We start from the raw sequence: 14,952 nt of genomic DNA, 5'->3' as shown, positions 1-14,952 counted from the left end.
TACTGAACCCTAAGAATATTGAACCATATTGTGAGTTAAATGAAAATGGAGGCTCAAATACATTTACATTAAAAATATTAAATACAGGTGTGAGCCAGCATGCCCGGCCTTGGGAGGCTGAGGCGGGCAGATCACTTGAGGTCAGGAGTTCGAGACCAGCCTGGCCAACATGTTGAAACCCTGTTTCTACAAAAAATACAAAAAATTAGCTGGGTGTGATGGTGCGCTCCTGTAATCCCAGCTACTCAGGAGGCTGAGGTTCGAGAATTGCTTGAACTTGGGAGGTGGAGGTTGCAGTGAGCCAAGATCGTGCCACTGCACTCCAGTCTGGGTGACAGAGTGAGACTCTGACTTGCAAAAAAAAAAAAAAAAAATTAAATACAAGTGTGATTCTCAAAAAAGCTAGGGCATATAAGCAAAGAGGAGACAGAAGTCCAGATCTGTAAGAAGCTTCAGAAAGCCTAGAGCTAGGAATTGATGGAAGTTTCTAAATATAAAAGTGGAAATGTATTTTAAAGATTATATTTAGAAGTTGATGGTCAAGGACCACAGCTTTGCTAGTTTTTTTGTTTTGTTTTTAGCCAGTTATGGTAAGTGGACTTAATTATATCTTGATCTTTACCATATATACAAGTATGTAATAGAATCTTAAAAATATTTTAACCACGATTTATTCCAAACCTAATGGGTTATAATCTGGCAGTTATTTATCCAAATGCTTTTGGAAAATTAGGTTCAACTTTAAATATCCATGGCTGACTGTTTGGCTAGAAAATGTATGGTTTTGCACATTCACTCAGAGAAGTAACATTCCAATTTCTGTCCTTTGCCTTCATCTTCTTTTTCCCAGACCTTTATCTTGTGTGCTTGGCTAATAATGATGGCCTCTCAGATTTTTGGACTCCCCTAGTCCTGAGTATCCAATGAGTCTTGTTAATGGTGAGCTGCAGCCATTTGATTTTTCTTTGGTTCCTGTTGCAGAGAACTTGATTAGGGCACTTTGTGACCTGCCTGCTTCTTGCTTTCTGCTGAATCTACATGTGCAGAGGTTGGATCATGTCAAGTCCTTGTGTTACCTGGCTGCCTTCAAAACTTCTGGCTCAGCACCTCTTGATTTTGCTCATGTTTATTTAGAAAATAATTCAGGATCAACTAAAGAAAAAAATATTTTCTGCTACATATGCAAAAGGACTATTCATGAGGATAATGGTTGGTCTCTGCCCAGGTTGGAGCTCTGACTTGCAAGGTGTTTGGATGCCGCTTTAGTGCATGAGGGCCAGGGATTTCAGTTTTGGTTCCCTCAAGATTGTCATTCTGCCCTTTGCTCTAAACCAGTGCCTACTGTACTCAGAGGCTTGCTTTGTTCCTGTGGAATGCAGGTTGAAGCATTAGCTGGTGTGCCCTGTGCTTTTCCTGCCTTTGTGTATTTTCCTGTCCTGGCTCTGACTCTGACCATGGTTTCATGCATTTGACTCCACAGTTTTCTCCCCTAAAATGTTCAATTTATGTAGCTCATGACCCTAACCTATATCTTCAGCCTCATCACCTTATGCTCCTACCACACTGAATTAAAAACTGATCACTAAACTTTCCAGACCTTTGCATAATCATGCCCCTTGAGTGCTCTTTTCTCTCTGCAAATATCCTTGAACATTTGTCTCTCTCTCTCTTTTTTTTTTTTTTTTTTTTTTTTTTTTTTTTTTTATTGAGACGGAGTCTCGCTCTGTAGCCCGGGCTGGAGTGCAGTGGCCAGATCTCAGCTCACTGCAAGCTCCGCCTCCCGGGTTCTCGCCATTCTCCTGCCTCAGCCTCCCGAGTAGCTGGGACTACAGGCGCCCGCCTCGCCCGGCTAGTTTTTTGTATTTTTTAGTAGAGACGGGGTTTCACCATGTTAGCCAGGATGGTCTCGATCTCCTGACCTCGTGATCCGCCCGTCTCGGCCTCCCAAAGTGCTGGGATTACAGGCTTGAGCCACCGCGCCCGGCCCATTTGTCTCTCTTTTGTGAAGCCTTTCTGAGTCTCTCAGAATGAACCCACATGCATTTTGATCTGTCATAATGTTTGATACATTATGTTTGTTTATTCATTTATTGTTTCAGTATGTTTTATTAGTCATCTACTGTGTAAGGTGTGTTAGTATTAATCACCTACGATTAATTACTAACCTATACTGTAAGGCACTGGGGATAGAGTGGCAAATAAAGCAGATGGTCTTCAATAGCGGTGACTGAAAGGACAGATGATTTGAGAAGTACCAACTATTAACTTAGGGTGAAGAAGTACATCACACATGGGAACATAGAGCAGGAGAATAATGTATTATAGTTTGGGGCTTTGAGAAGGCTTCATTCGGGGCAAACTTTGCAGCTGTGAGCCTGAACCCTTGAATGAAGCAGGAACCATGTGTACACCTATGTATTCCCATACATAGTGCCTAGTAGTCACTCAACAAAAGCTCACGGAAAAAATGAATGACTTAATGTACTATATTCTGTCAGTGGAAGTTTGAGGACCTCATTCAAATTTAATTTCAGCCAACTCATCATAACATGACTCTAAGATATGGGGTAAATTATGTTTGTGCATATGTATCCATGTATATTCAGACAGAATTTAATGAACATGCACCTACACATATGGCACGTGATCTTGAAAATGTTTTTGTGTATTCTCAAAAATAAAGCAATTTTCCAAACTCCAGGCTACTTGAAAGAAACTCCAGCCATGGAACCTATAGGTGCTTGTAGTGGGCTGTGCCCAAACCAGGCCCCACCCCAGTTTCTTGGAGAGGTGCCAATAGAAAGTCTTTGGGTCCAGCCCCCTCTGTGAAGTATCCTCAGCTAAAGGGAACTGTCTTACTGAAGGCCACCTTCATGCCAGTCCTGAGCATCCAATAACTGGTTCATGAGGTAGCTATACATGTATAGCTCTCAACTCAGGACGACTCTGAAGGACCATCAGAGTCCCAGAGCTCCTCAGAAAGCTGGCTGAAGGCTTTCTTCCTGACTGCCCAGGTCCTCCCTCCCTGCCCAAACCTGCTTCCTTCTCTTCTGCACCAGTGATATTCCAAGTCTTCCCTAATAATCTTGTACTCTAGTCTCTGTCTCAGAGTCAGCTTCCCAGAGAAACTGACTTGCGAGAGGGCTCAGTGTGACCCAATAAGGAAGTATCTGCCTTCCTTGCATGAGCTCTGAGAATACCCCCAAATAAGGCAAAAGAATAAGAGATGGGAAACCAAAACATCACTGTTATTACTGATAAGGCTAATAACTGAAAACTGTGGCATCTATCTGTGGGCAGACAACCTTGCCTCATCTCACATAATAGATTCACACCCTCTTATCTCCCAGTAGTGATAGTCTGGGCAAGACTGACTCCACAGAGACAAAGCCTGATCCTGTCAAGATACCGCAAGTGGAGTTTGAATCCAGCCTGGGTAACATAACAAGACCACATCTCTAACAAGAACAACACGAGGAAGGACAGAGAGAGGGAAAGAGAGCTAGGCATGCCCAGATCTTGCAATTCACCTGCCCATTAGAGACCTCTCATGGTGTTGTATGAGATCTCTGTTGACTCTAGTAGGGATGTGATCATATCTAAGAAGCTGAAAAAATACCCAGAGCTAGCAATCAAGACATAGGATTTATTGGGGGGACTTACATACAGGAGTTCAGTGGCCATGGGCTGCACAGGGAGACAATTATCATTTGTAAAAACCATGCAGTTTATATAGTATTTTCACTTAACACCCTCCACCTAGCAACCTCCATTTTACCTAAAACAAAGAGCCTTGATTCCCTATATGGCCTATATTCCAATGAATGGGCCAGGGGTTTGAAGATCTTCATGTATAAAAAATAAATCTTCAGGGTGTCCACTCCCGGATTTCTTAACTTGGAAGTCCAAACCAGCACTCATTTTAGACCACAAAGTCATCCCCAGAACATGCTGCATTTATAACTGTCAGGTGCCTCTGCCATACACATGGTGGGGAGTTAGAAAGTGAGAGAAAGGGCAAGACGGTCACCCCAGTGGCAGTCCTACCCCAGGGGAGGAATTTCAGGATTTGGCAGCAGCCACTCCTCTCCTCTCACAGTATACCCAGGGCTGAGCTTCTGACTGCACAAGCAGGAGAGCCAGAGCTCTAGCCTGGCTGGAAGGTTCTCGCTACAGGCTAGCTAATGTGTTTTTGACGTTTGCCCCTGTTGTGGGTATATTCAAAAGAATAATGAAAAGAAACTCACAATCGCAAAAACAATGAGAATTTTCAGTGCCTATGTCCAAGGCTCCAGGATGAATCCCTTTGCTACTTATTCTGAGCTGGATTGCTCTTGTCCATTTTGATAGGGACTATTTTCAATATAGAAGGCAATTGACATACATATATACACATATTCACACAAGTATAAAAGAATGCTTATCTGATGTATAAATTAGTCTACAAATGTGCAGTGGAGATATGTATGAAAAAGAAAAAGAAATAAGAGAAGCTGACTTCTATTTTTTTCTTCTAGATTTAGATAATATTATTAATAATATTAAAGGAAATTTTAAGAGAACACAATTCTATTTTGGCAAAATTTTATTGCTGCAATGTGTTTTGTATTTCCATCATGTTTTGTCCATGAATATTAGTATTTCTGCATACACACAAATTTGGATCACTTTTCTATTTTTCTACTTGGTCTTTTTAATGATCACTTTTAATGTTAAATTAATATTCTATCTTGTTAATTTACTACAATTTATTTAACTATTCCTTCCTTACTAGATTTTTAGAGTATTTCTAAATTTTGTAATAAGAGATACATCTGCTTTTAAAAATAGCAGACATAAAATGCAACAAGTAATTTTTAAAACCATTCACTTTTATTATTAAAACTGTATGAATCATAAATACATAGGAGATCTTAGGTGAATTGAGTTTTAAGCTATACTTTGAAGGATGGGCAAGGTCTGGTAGTTTTTTCTGTGCACATGTTTCTTGTCACATTTAGATCACTCTTTACTGTGGCTGCTGATGAGAATGTGAACTCCTTCATGGCAGTGACCATATTGTCTAAATTTGTGTCTGGAAGGCTTGGAAGGTGTAGCAGGCATTCAAGCAATGTTGGTGCAATAACTTAGTTTAATTAAAAATGAATGTGGGGAGTGGGGCATTATGACAGACAGATCTAGAATGTCCAGGAGCACACTTCCTTCCTCCTTTGGTGGCTTAACAGACAGCTGGTGCAGCCCACCCTTTACCTCCTGTCTCTCTGCTGTCTGGGTACTCAAAATGGAGAACTTGACCCTTGATCCGTGTGCTCCTTAGCAATGTTTCTGAGCCTGGAGTTCCTTTCCTACTTTCTAGAGATCTTGGAGAAGCTAGGTGTTCTCTAGCTCCCCCTAGGCAAGCCTATAAGCAAGTACCATAGTATGGGACAATTACATGCAATTAAGGTAGAAGACCAAGGGGAAGCAAGGCACGTCTTCATAAGGTGGCAGGAGAGAGAGAGAGAGTGAACAGGGGAAACTGACACTTTTAAACCATCTGATCTCATGAGAACTTCCTCAGTATCACGAGAATGGTATGGGGGAAACTGGCCCCAGGATCCAATCTCCTCCCACCAGGTCTCTCCCTCAATACTTAGGGATTACAATTTGAGATGAGATTTGGGTGGCAACACAGAACCAAACCATATCACTTGCTCTCTGCCCTGTGCTCCTGGGAACAAGTCCAGCCTGCTGACTGGGACAGGCCTTTTTTTGCTGAAATTTTGATTATGTTAGTATTAAAATACGTATACTCAGCCCATGTTATGGAATAATGAGATTCAGGGGGCAGCATACACTCTGCTACTTATCTGCTTCTAAGTTTTTCCAAATAAACCCTGTTTATATCTGTACTATGTGGCACTAAGGACCCCCTTACATAACACACACAAGGAGAGAATAGTCATTGAAGAGAAATAGTGAAGCTTTAGTGATAGCATGAGGCAAAAGTCAGATGTAGAGACAAAAAAATCAACAAAGGCACAGAAAGATAATCACGTATACATACTAAAATTAGCGGAGTTTAAGTTACACTAACAGGTATCAAGACTTTGAGTGTGCTGTTATCCATGCAAGGGTGGACAAATAGGCCAATGAAATTGAATAAAGAATCCAGAAACATACCTGTAATATATGGCCACCTAATCTACAACGAAAGCACCACTGCAATTCAGGACACAGGTGTGTCTTCTGTAAATGGTGCAATTGGATATCAACATGGAAAAGTAATAGATTTGAGATGGATAGACCCAAACTTGAAAGGTAAAGCAGTAAATTTTCTAGAAGAAAATACAGGGGAATTTCACAGCCTTAAGATAGGCAATGGTTTCTTAAAGAAGACATGAAATGCACTAATCATAAAAACAAAAGATTAATAAATTGCACTTTGATAAAATGGACAACTTCTGCTAATAAAACCATCATAAAGGGAGTGAAAGTATGGGTTACACAGAGAAGACATTGACAATGCATATGCTAAACTAGGACTTGTATCCATGGTATAAACTCCTACAAATACAAAAAATAAAATAAAATAAAGAAAACACAAAAAAGGAAAGACAATCCGATGAAGAGATGGGCAAGATACTCAAATAGGCACTTCACAAAAGAGAATATCAAAAAAGCCAACAGGACTATAAAAATGTGGGCAACATCTGAAAAATGCAAATCAAAACTACAACGGAGATGCTACTACATACCACAGTTGCTACAGTTAAACAGACCAACAATACCAAGTGTTGAAAAGGATATGGAGAAAAGAGGATAAATTGGTACCACCACTTACTAAAATTAATTGGCAATATATATCTAAGCAAAATGTACTCCTATCTTGGTTGGGCATGGTGGCTCACACCTGTAATTCTGGCACTTAGGGAGGCCAAGATGGGCAGATCACATGAGGCCAGGAGTTCGAGAGCAGCCTGGCCAACCTGGCGAAACCCCCCTCTACTAAAAATACAAAAATTACCTGGGCGTGGTGGTGCATGTATGTAATCCCAGGTACTCGGGAGGCTGAGGCACAAGAGTTGCTTGAACCTGGGAGGTGGAGGTTGCAGTGAGCCAAGATTGTGCCATTACATTCCAGCCTGGGCAACAGAGTGAAAAAATAAATAAATAAACCTATCTCATGACTCAATAATCCTATTCCTAGTTAAATACTCAGACTTGTACATAATGTTTACAGTAGTTCTATTCATAATAAAAACAAATACATTAGGAAACATCCCAAAACTCTAGTAACAATTGAATGGATACACTATAGTATATTCATATAATAGAATATTACATAGCAATAAAAAATATGCCAAGTACAAAAGAATGCATGGTGTATAACATTTATATGAAGCTCAAGAATTGGCAACACTAACTTATGGGAACAGAAATTGGAATAGTGATTATCTCTAGGACTGGAATAATGATTATGAAAGGATATAAGGGAGGTTTTGGTGATGCTGGAAATGTTCTATATCTTGATCTTTGTGGTGAGTACCTAATTTATAAATACAAATTTATTGACCTATTAAGATTTTTGCATTTACTGTATATACATTATACCTCAACAATAACAAAAAAGTCAAAGGATTTTTCTTAATCTCATATTACAAATGTTCATGAATACACAATATGCATAGTAAAATTTGCCTGCCTTATCCTAACCCCATCTGATGGTATCACACAAAGATAGCAGCTGACTTGAGTGACTGGGTGCAGTAGCATGTGATTCAAGGAAAGCCAAATTGTGGGTTGCTCAAGAACTGGATTGTGCCTATAGTAAAATAATGATCCAAACCAGATCACTCACGCTGGCAAGGCTCCCGGTAAGTCCAGAGGATGGGGTGTTACTATGCACATGATTTTACTTAATGTCCTACCTGTACTCAATAATTCTCAGCCTCTCCTCCCTCCATCACTGCTAATCCCTGTCAGATCACGGCTATGCCCAACTCCAGCCCCAAGTCTATGAGTTCAACCTGTAACTCTACTGATGAATTATTCAATGGATTTTGCATACTGTCATTCTTCCATCCTCCATCTATAGTACTAATGTTGTATTCTCTTCTCTTAACATTGTTTAACCATCTGTTAACCCAGTCTTCTGCCCAAGGGGGCTAGTGGGGAGATTGATTTGAAGGTTCTGCCGAACTGCTTTACAGTTGGGGATAGTCCATTAATTGTTCATTTTGTTTGTATTCAGCATTCTGCTTCTATCCATTGTTTTAATTGATGTGAGCATGCCTAGGGGCTTATGCTGGACCCAGCTGTATAAAACAAATAAGTAAATAAATAAACAAATACATAAATGAAGTAAATCTTTCCTGGAATAAATAGATAATATAGTTTTCTTAAGCCTTTTTTTTTTTTTTCCCCCAACAGTGCTTGTAAATGTGCCCTGAGGCTTATATATGAGGGATGCATCTAAAGTTTAAAGAAATAAATAATAAGGATCCATAACTAAAGACAAAAATCACATAATGACACCCCTTTGTCTTAGTATGGAAGCTATGGGGGGATTTGGAATATTTCATTCTTTTCGTTCCACTCGCCCCTTTATTTCAGATTGGTCTGGGGTTGCCCTTGCCTCTGATGGTTTCTTTTGAAGGTAAAACAAAAGCAAAACAAAATAAACAAGTAAAAGGAAAAATCTCCATGGCATGTTGTAGTACTGCCCGTGGGGCAATGGGGAATTCTGAAGAACTGATGTTCTTCTCTTATAGGGGATAGTTGAAATCTGTCACAGTTCGAATGCAGGCTTTTTAGTAGGCACAGAGCCAGAGAGCAGAGTGTGAGCAGACTCAGTGTTCACACCTGAACAGAGGCTTTAAATGTTCTTCACGTCTCTTGCCCTCATGTGTGAATGACTTACCCAGGTAGGGGCTGCTTGCTGAACTTGCCCCCAGAATAAGAAAGGTGAGGCCAGCCGGAAAGCTGACCTGGAGCCGTGCCACAGCTAAGCCACCGCAGGTCCTCAGAGCCAGAGTGAGAAAGAAAGGTTTGTTGTGGTAAGGCACTGAGATCTGGAGTTGTATTTTACTAAGGCAAAAAGCCACCTCATAAAGAGACCATGGTTTCTTCAAATTTCCAGAGATAGAACCATAAAGCCTCCGAATTAGCAAAGAGTCTTGCTGATGGCATATGATTTCTTGTATCTCAACCATCCCGTCCTGGAGCTGACCACACTTCTGTCTCTGATATGGGAAGATGAGCTCTTTCAGAGGAGGGTTCTATTAGCATGGCTTCCCCTTAAGACAACTGGCTTATATTGGGGAGGCAAATGAATACTATAGTGTGAGAACCCTGGGCTTCTGAAGTCAGACAGACATGAGTTTGAAATACATGTCAGAGAAAAACCTAAGACAGTTAAATTTAATACAGTTTATTTGCGCAAGAAAAAGTTACTAAAGATGGGCAGCATTCCAAATAAAGATGGTTCAGAATGCCCCACCTCCACTGTGGTGAGCTATGTTTATAACCAGAAAGAAGAAAATGACATACAAGGATTACCTGCTACCCTATTCTTTCCTTATTTGGGCATAAATTAGCCACCTTCAGTCCCTGATTTGCTGAGGGTTGGGCTGCTATGATTGGCTGAGACTGACCAGCTTGCTTACAAGGATATGCTCCTAAGTTCAGTGACATTTTGTTTACATATCAAGCTAGGTTACAGTTCACGACCATACAGGGGACTCTTTGGGCTAGACTTTATTACCCAAATATGGAAGCTGCTTTGAGCCAAACTTAGTTTAATTCATGGTTCTGCCACCTGCTAGCTTTCTGATCTTGGGCTTTGAATGCCAGTTTCCTTATTTGATTGAATAGAAATAATATTGCACACTTCCTAGCATTAAATGAGTTGGTATCTATGCCTGGCACATAGTAAAGGCTCAAGAAATGGTTATTATTCTTCTACCCTTGGGCTCCATAATCTAATCCATCTTCCTTAGGGCAAACTTTCAAATATAGGAACACCCTTTTTCAGCCACTGTTCTTGTTCAATTTGCTTTTTGTGCCTTCGTTTGGTTGACTATTCAGATTAAATTTGTTCTGGTTATACACAGCTCATGGGGCCAGCCGGTGGCTAGCTTTACAGATTCTCATTCTGCCATCTAATGTATTTACTATAACTCTCAGCTTTGCATCAACCACAAGTTTGATCAGTATGTTTCCCATTTCCTCACCCTAATTGTTAATAAATATACTGCAGGTGTTTCATTAGATAGGCTCTTGGAGTCCTTTGGAGTAGTAAGCTCACACATATTGTATTCACACAACACTCCGGTGTTCTAAGAATATGTCATTTCTTTATTTCTAGTTACTGATCTAATCTTCCTCACAACCATCCCACACAGTGTGTTTCCGATAAAAAGAGCTTTATTTTAAACTTCCTAGCCCACAGTATCTCAGTTTCTGCTGGTTTAAATGATCTGTTTTTGAACGCTGTCTAAATAGGAGTGAATGCTCAGGATTTGCCTTCTCCCTTTCCTGTTGTTTTCCACATGGCACTGGGTAATGTATTAATATGTAACCTTGTGGAATTGAGGTAGGGTAGGCATTGGGGTTGGACCTGCCAAACTCCTGCTGGTCCTTGGGCTGGTCCCCACTCTGGTGGTGAGGGGAGGGTGGGGGGTGATCATTCTTGTCCCACCTTCTGCTGCTGTCCAGGCTAAAGTTTGTGGCTGATGCAACTCAGTGTCTGTTCTCCTGCATGGGTAAGATTCCCACAGAGCTTAGTCATCTCCCTAGCTGACTTGGATGCACTTCTTTTCACACCAACCCTGTGGATCCTCTAAGGTCTGACTCTGACTTCCCCTGGGCCTCAGCTTTGGAGGCCCAGCCTGCACCTGTTGACCTCAGTTTCACTACGGACTTGTTCAATCCCCAGCCAGATTTTCAGCTAAATTGTAGATATACTATCGCAGGAATTGAAAAAAAAAAAAAAAGAAAAACTTAAGAGGATAGACTGTGGAGTCAATCTTCCTGGGTTTGATGTCCAACTCTGCTGCTTACCAGCTGAGTGAGCACAGACAAACTGCTTACCATACCTGTGCCTCTGTTAGGTCATCAGTAAAATGGGATTAATAATAGCACCTGCCTTATGGAGAAGATCCTTGTGAGGATTATATGGGTTAATTAATACATGTGAAGTCCTTAGAACTGTGCCTGGTAAGCTCAGGGTACATGCTTGGTAAGTATTAGCTAGTAGAAAATGAGAAAATCTGTTGTGGCACTTGTAAAGGTTATATTACCTCTCTATGCCTATATTTTCTTATATGCAAAACAAGGGTAATCATTGTAACTCTCTCAAAGGTTTCTTGTGAAAATAAATGACTTACTATGTAAAGGAATTAGAACACAGTTGGGTACAAAATAAGCTCTTGTCACGGTTGTTACTTTGTTGTTCCCAGGCCACTGGGGAGCCTAGGGCAGCCAGGAGTGTCAAGTCGCATTCATGCTTTGTCTACCTATCTGTAGCTATCAAGGTGGCGGTTGGAACCACCCTTGAGAATGGAACAAAAGCCCCTTCTCTTCCTGAATTCAGCTTTCCCCTCAATCCACTGTCATATCTTTCCCTTCCCAGATGTGAGCCTGCTGCCATGCCTTTTCCACGGCCAGCTTCTACTCTGTCTCTCATTTTCCTTTCTGCAGTGACCAGATAGGACAAGCTCTCCTCTTCACTCTCTTTCTGGAAAGCACCTCCCTTGAGTAAGACTCTGTTTCCAGTTGCTCATGTCTGACTCTGTTTGTTTGTTAATGGAATCTTAACAGAATTAAGATCTCTTTATCTCTCCCTATAAATTTGATTCTCAAATCTGTCTCCAGCCTGTTAACTCCAAACAAAAGTCAGCTTTGAAATGATGCTGAAACGATGACCATTAAGTGGATAAATACCATTAATCAAATGAGAGAAAGTCACAAAACAACAGGATATATGGGAGATGTAAATATATATATGTGAAAGGTTTTTTTTTTTTTTTAAGTATCCCTCTAAAACTGACATTTAAGAATCCTTTTTGACACCCTCTTTCCACCTGCTGCTGGATTACCACTTGGGAAATGTGCCCTAGGGGAGCGGATCAAAGAGAAACGAGTGTTACACTTATGGAATATCTGGGAATCATAGTTTATTTCCTACTCTGTGACAAAAACAAGGAAAATAATGTGAGTACCTACTTGGAGTCAGGCACTGTACTAACAGGTTTACATGTGTTCTGTCAGTCAGGATCATTTATTGAGCCCCTTCTATGTCCAGGCATTTTATAAGGTACAAGAGACATAGTGGTGAGAAAGGCATATTCTTGTAAAACTAACATCAGCTGTATATATGATGGGTATTATTATCTTCATGTATAGAACGAAGGAATGAAGTTCTCAGGGAAGTTAAGCAAATTAATGTCATGGAGCCGGCAGGCAGCAGATCCAGGCCTCTAGCTCTGAGGCCCATCCTTTTCCATGTGGTGTGGCTGCCAGCTTGACTGTTGCAGAAGGCTGACAGAGATGACAGGGCCTTGCGTTCTGCAGGCCACTGAACATTTAAGCAAGAATAAAAAGAAAATTCTGATGTTTCATTCAAAATTATGTTTGTGTGTTAAAATGTGCATTTTTCTTAGGAGAAGGGATTTATGATTTTCCTCAGAGCTCATAAAAGTTCTGTTAATGAAGAGCTGGTTGATATGGTTTGGCTGTGTCCCTACCCAGATCTCATCTTGAATTGTAGCTCCCATAACTCCTATGTGTCATAGGAAGGACCCAGAGGGAGGTAATTGAATCATGGGGGCGGGTCTTTCCTGTGCTGTCCTCCTGATAGTGAAGAAGTCTCATGAGATCTGATGGTTTTATAAAGGGGAGTTCCCCTGTACATGCTCTCTTGGGTGCTGCCATGTATGATGTGCTTTTGCTCCTTTTTTGCCTTCTGCCATAATTGTGAGGCTGCCCCAGCCATATGGAACTATGAGTCCATTAAACCTTTTTTTAAAAAATAAATTACACAGTCTTGGGTACGTCTTTATTAGCAGCATGAGGACAGACTAATACACTGGTTTTTCCTTGAGTGTTTGGAGACAACTTTATCTTGGCATTGCCATTGCTCTAAATATTTATTTTCCCAGGCCCACTGAAAGGTACAATTAGAAGATTGCTGGGAAGTGATGGAGAAAGACAGAAGGTAGCGAGAAAGTGGCTCCAGGAATTGATGCTCAAATAAAGTACTGAGCCTTTTAGATCATCAACCTTTAACAACCAAAATGGTGGGGACTTTTCCTGTCTTCCACATGCCACCTGCTTGAGTGCTGTGCTAAATTCTCCCCAAAGCCTGGTCTCCCTATATAAAAAAATGAACATGTGGGTGTGTGCAGATTTGCAGTGATGGTGAAAAGAACAACAGTATGATTTGCTTCACCTCCTATTCAGGCTGGCTCTGGCCCACATCCTAGCACCTTTATGATATGCATGGATGAGACTCATTGGAAAAAAGAGGCGATGTCTGGGGCAAAAAGACCAGGCTGAATTAATTGCTGGTTCTCCTCATGTTGCCAGGAGCTGCCTCCTCAGCATCTGAAAGTGATTGACCATACTCTGAAAAATATTATTCTGTCTGTGGACTGGGCATCAGGGGGTAATCAGGGAAGTGAAAGGAGCAATAATTGCTACTCGGAGGTGGGGAGGCCGTGTCTGTAACCTTGCAGATGGAAAAAGAAAACCAGAAGTGATTAAATGTTTTGAGGTCTCCCTCAGGGTACTTCATGGTGTCTTATTTATTATTATTGTTATTTTTTGTATATCTTCTTATTCATTCCCCAGCATAGGGCTAAATATTTTCAGATAATCCCCACATATTGTGGATTGACTTAAGACATTGTCTATCACGTTCTTTAACCCAAAATACTGCATCCCTTGAATGACGAACATATTAGTTTGGACGGGTAACTTCTAAAAACAATATTATTGTAGTCTTCTCTAAGCACCTCTAAATATAGAGAACAACAACAAAACCTTCAGCTCTTTTATTCTTAGAAATACAATTTAGCCAAGCCAATGTTTATCGTAGCATAAGATCTAGAAACGATTAGAGATGTCACATACATTTGCATTTTTGATAACATTTGCAATGTAAATGATAGAACAATAGAAGACTTTGGGAGAAACAGTTGTTTCCCCCTCTGTGCCCTAGGTACTTCTTCCCACAGAGGACACTGATTTAAGGAAAGCAGCTCCAAAAATGGAATAGATAATAGAGGTGAGAATGTTATTTGCATTTGGGATTTATGCATTTCTTTTATTAGATGAGGTAAGAAAGCATAGAATAAATGTCACCAAAATGGCCGATGTTAAATGATTCTCAGCGTGTATATGTGTATTTATCTGGGTGTGTATCAATAGTGGAGGGGTGTGTCTTTGGAGGTGTGTTTCTGTTCTAGGTGTCTGTGGCTCTTTTGTGTGTGTCAATTGTCTATGGCTGCCCTGGGATAGGGAGATGGCTCTTAGGGGGTGTTGGGTGAAATTTTTTCTACGATATATATCTGTATGCTTCCATGTGTGTGTCTTTGTTTCGTATGGCTGTATAACGGGATATTTATTGGGAATGAAGACTTAAAATCCTAATCTCTTCTAATTAGAAAGGGGTTAACAGGTAATTGATTGTAACCTCCTAAAATCGCAATCTGTTGTCTGTTGGAAGAGTGAAAGACTAAGATGGAATAAACACCTCGAAGGTGAGAGCTAGTCAGTGAAGGGATATTTGATAAGCACCAAGACATATATACAGATATATCAGACATAATTCTGGACAAGGGGGGGATGCAACAATGAATGAAGGAGTCCTAGTCCTCAGGAAGGCCTGTATTATAGGAATGAAGAGTCATCCAACAAAAAAATCAATCATTTAATTATGTGTGTTAAGTGCCACAAAGGAAAAGTACA

Source organism: Trachypithecus francoisi, unplaced genomic scaffold, assembly GCF_009764315.1.
Source record: "Trachypithecus francoisi isolate TF-2019V2 unplaced genomic scaffold, Tfra_2.0 Lachesis_group12, whole genome shotgun sequence".
NCBI classification, from domain to species: domain Eukaryota; kingdom Metazoa; phylum Chordata; class Mammalia; order Primates; family Cercopithecidae; genus Trachypithecus; species Trachypithecus francoisi.
This window is presented reverse-complemented; position numbering follows the sequence as displayed.